This window comes from Rhipicephalus sanguineus, chromosome 1 (assembly GCF_013339695.2).
Source record: "Rhipicephalus sanguineus isolate Rsan-2018 chromosome 1, BIME_Rsan_1.4, whole genome shotgun sequence".
Taxonomy (NCBI): domain Eukaryota; kingdom Metazoa; phylum Arthropoda; class Arachnida; order Ixodida; family Ixodidae; genus Rhipicephalus; species Rhipicephalus sanguineus.
This window is the reverse complement of record NC_051176.1, coordinates 150,304,930-150,309,459: the sequence shown is the minus strand read 5'-3', so window position 1 is coordinate 150,309,459 and position 4,530 is coordinate 150,304,930.

The window sequence follows — 4,530 nt, the reverse complement described above, 5'->3', positions numbered from 1 at the left end:
GAGACCGTCACTGCAGAAGCACAGGCAAACCGGTGTCAGCGTCTCCCGCCAATCCGGTGACCTGTCGTCCTGGCGTCCGGCCTCCCGAAAGGAGGCAAAGAGTCACACAATACACTCGCCACGCCCCGAAGACTCGTAGGTGAGAAGGTCGGCGAGGAGTTTCAGTCCAAAGGGGAAAGGGCCGATGACCTCCGCTTCCACTGCCAGTAATACTTGGAAGAAGCGTTGAATGATGGCTGCCACGGGTGAAGGCCCCACCTGGGTTGATGGGAGCGTCTTCAACGGCGCAGTCCCACGCTGACCAAAACGCACGATAAAGCAGGTGTGTCGAATTCCGGAAAACACGCAGACCGCTCCCTCTGGCGCAGGTTAATTTTCCCTGCTGCGGTAGGGTAGAAGGCAGATGTGGCTGGGTGAGAAACTCTCCCGTGGTGCTATCTCACGCAGAGAACAACAAGCCAAAAAGGGGTCTCCGAATTCCGACGTCCTTTTTCTGGGAAATCCGTCGACAGCGACCTGCTCGCTCGCTCGGCATAGGCTCCTCCAGGAAGAACTGGCGTTCCTGCCTCCGTCCCGATACGGGGGGAGAAGACAGCATTCCGGTAGACAGCTGTACGCTCAATGGCGTCTGCCTCGATGAATTTTCAGGCCAAACATAACAGTATAAAATGAATTATGTTTGAAACTCACAAGGGCACTTTGATATGGCGGCTGGCGTTCCGCATAGCAGACGATGCCGTCGTCGTCTGGTTCTGCGTCACCGCTGTCCCGCGCTCGCTCCGGCAGCCCCCTCTCCACCCTACCTGAAATTTTCTCGTTTCCATAATGTACGCTGTAGTCAATTACTCATTAGGTACTCACAAGTGTCTTGCATACTTACTTTAGTAGGGCAGTGCTGCCGCATACAGGCCGAGCGAAATGACAACGCTGATCACACAAACTTGCTGCAATAAATTATTTTATTGCGACTGCATCGATGGTTACACAAAATGAAGGACACGTAAGTAGCGTTTTAGCATGTATACCAGCGAATAACATGCATGCATAAGCGTTTATATGCAAAGAAGGTACGTACTACGCATAGCCCCACCACAGATGTCCGGAGCACAGAAGCTGTCCAGCGTTGAATGATAAATAGATCCAACTGCACGAAGCCTTCGCTGGTATAAGAAATGTATACCGCTAAAGTCCCTGCACTTCTGCTGTTCAAGATGTTGCACCACTTCGTTCACAGTATTCAGCAAACTGTCTGTGACTGATATGAACATATCCGCGTCCCTTTCACGGCCACAGTGCGGCGTGACCTCTGTTTTCTGGTTTGCGCTGCCACAAAAGTGCGTTACTTTCAAATCTTTTTAGTCTTCGCGCTATACACGCTTCTGAAAGCATAAAATTAAATGAAAAACGGTTTTTTGTGCATATTAACCTTACAAATAAAATCGGCGAAAAAAAGGCTTAGATGACGTTTCGATTACCGCTGCCGGCGGTGCGCTGTCGTCGTTTCGATGGGGGCGACACCTGAAGGCCCTGACGCGAATCTTGCATCATGCCACCTGCTTGCTGGCAGCGCTAGCAGGGCCCGTATTCTCAAAAGGCGACAATCGCAACAGTATCGCCTTTGGTGCGCGCTGATTGGCTATTGAGCAAACCGGAAAAGTTAGGGCGCCATCTGGTAATTCCGCCGACGTCAGTTTTGCGTCATGCTGCTCGACGGTGTTCTCGACATATTTGCAATAAACGAAGGCACCGTTAACCGTCGGTTCGTGGTGAAGTCTAGCATTTCAGTGACGTAGGCGGTAGCTTCTAGTATTCAATCCTCGGTGGATATACGCAGCATTTTTTACGCTGAAGCTTTCATCGAGCATTATCTTGGCGTGTTATCAGCACTCGTTCTTTGCCAGCGCGTTTTTTTTTTCGTGGTTTGAACGTCCCAGGAACATGAACCGTGCGTTGCTCGCGTGGCTTATCGCGAGCCGGCAACATGTTGAGATCTTGAGACGATGTCGCTGCGGCGGCACGCTACAGCTGAACTCTCCGAGTACGCCGTGTTAAACTCTCAACGAAAATACGTTTCACGCAAAGTTGCATTCTTTAAATATTATACTGTGCATTAAATAATCGAACAAGAAAACGTTGAACGCACTTTCAACACGTCTTATACTTCAAGTAGCCACAGCCAAGCCGGCCAAGCCTGGACACTGTGTAGAAGCAGCAGCACACGCTCGAAAACGCCGCACTTGGGTTGTTCTGCTCTCGCACGGTGCTCTCACTCCTGTGTTGTGAGACATTCGTACTACCAACGGCCAGTTGCAACAATGACGTCACAGGCAAGTGTTTTTTTTTACTTATTGAACGCATCGAAGTCTACGTCACCAAACGCGATACTATCGCCCTTTGCGATCGTTTGAGAATACGGGCCCAGGCCCAAACCACGACCGGTCCAAACATGGGTCCAAACATGTGCGAAAGAAAACGTGATGGCGATGACGGTGATGGTGACGACGCTGACGCGTGTCACAACTTGGAGAAGTATTATGTACAAATTCATGCTTTATATTGCCGTTCATTTTAATTTAAAAGTAATTGTACTAAGTTTTTACAAACGTAATGCTTTTTTGTACAATCATGGCGGCCATGACGTAATTTGCGTTGCAAACGCACATAAGCATAGCCTTTGAGAATTAAAAGCGTAGGCTTCAAGATGTGGGCCGGGAGCAACAAATATCACTCTCCCGTTAGAACGGGCGTCCGTGCGCGGCCAGATAACATCACAAAAATAACAGAAATAAAATGCGCCGATAGTAGTGTGCACCACTCGCACTGTACCGACAGACGCACTTCAATTGCTTCAATTAATGGCGCCTTGCGGCGCGGAGCCGCAACCACGGCACAGGAAGCATGGCCTCCGAGATTAACATGTGGCGCGCGCTCCGCCGGTAGGTTAATCTCGGCGGCCATGCAGGAAGGAAAACCAAAAAGGGAAGGGAAAAAAAAAAACCACGACCACCGCGCGAGCCGACTTAGATCTGTGGGTTAAGGTGCCTTGATGCGCACACATCGAGGCACACTACTGTGGGTGAACACGCAGCGCGCGCCTTTGGCAGCATTGATGAGCAGACGACAGCGGTGTTTTCATCAACAGACGCCCAATTTATTCCGTTCTCTTTCTTTCTTTTTTTGTTGCATCCGTTTCTGCGAGCTAACGCGAGGAATCAATGCCACCTAAGAAACTAGGTGGTGTTGAACGAATTCGCGGCGACAGAGCAAGAAACGAACGTGGCCGAACGTGCTCCGCGTCCACGATCCGTGTGACGTATACGGTGGAACGGGAGCAACATGTAAACGCGACCGGTTCCCTTGGCAACCGAATTTGTATTTCCTCTCCGCAAACCACTACCCCACATGGCCTAACCAAATGTATTGCACAAATAAAATGTTTTTGTTTGATTAAATGGAAGACTTCAGTGGATGCGCCGATCTCGTAAGATCTACCGCGTGAAAGACGTAGACAGGGAACACAAAAAGACACAGTGTAGTTGAAACATTAGTTGATTATTTATAATCTCTTGAATGTCGGTGTTTTGTGAAAAATAAGCTCAAATGTGCACCGCCTGTCACTGACGTCCAAAATGCGTCCATCGTTCACATAGCGTACATGTGCATTGTACGTCCGTTACAATAGGCCTTTGTATATCTTTTAGACGTCCACATTGCACAAAGCGAAAATTGGACATCTTTCAGACGCAAATAAGACATCTTCTTTCGTCCTAGATGTTTGGATTATACCGCTACGTACCATGGACATTCGTGGTTTACTGGGAAAGGGCAACAAATACGCACACATAAAAGACGCAAACACAAGCGCTGACAGCGCTTGTGTTTGAGTCTTATGTGTGCGTATTTGTTGCCCTTTTGTGCGCTGCCTATTCGAAAATCATGGCTCACCAACTAGCCCATCAGTACATATTAAAAGATGTTCATTCCTTAAACTCGCATCCACATGACGTCTAGCGGCTTGTGAGGTGCACTAATTATGGCTCTCAAAAACGAACACTCGACAGACTGTAGGCCACAATACTTTTCGCTCACTTGAGTGCTCGCTATATGACTGTTGTAACCTGAAAGTAACTGTTGCGAATCACTATTTTGTAAATTTTAGTATTTATGATTTTGGAAGTAGGTGTAGGTGTCTCGGCATAAAAGAGCAGTTGTATTGTACTGGTTCTTGGATGTGGGCGCGAAAAGACAAGGACAAAGGGAGGAAAACACGAAGGGAGGAAGACACGTTTGTTGTCAGTAGCGCCAGTGTGTGTGTCTTCCTCCCTTCGTCCTTGTCTTTTCGCGTCCACACCCAAGAACCATGACAGACCAACAAGCCCGCATCGCTACCCTCGTGTATTGTACTGCCTTCTATGGAGAGCGCGCTGCATACCTCACATTCTTCCTTTTAGGTATATAACACATCTGATAACACATCAAATGTGCAATACTCTTCTCAGGCTATTGCAATGTTTTGTTACACACAATGAG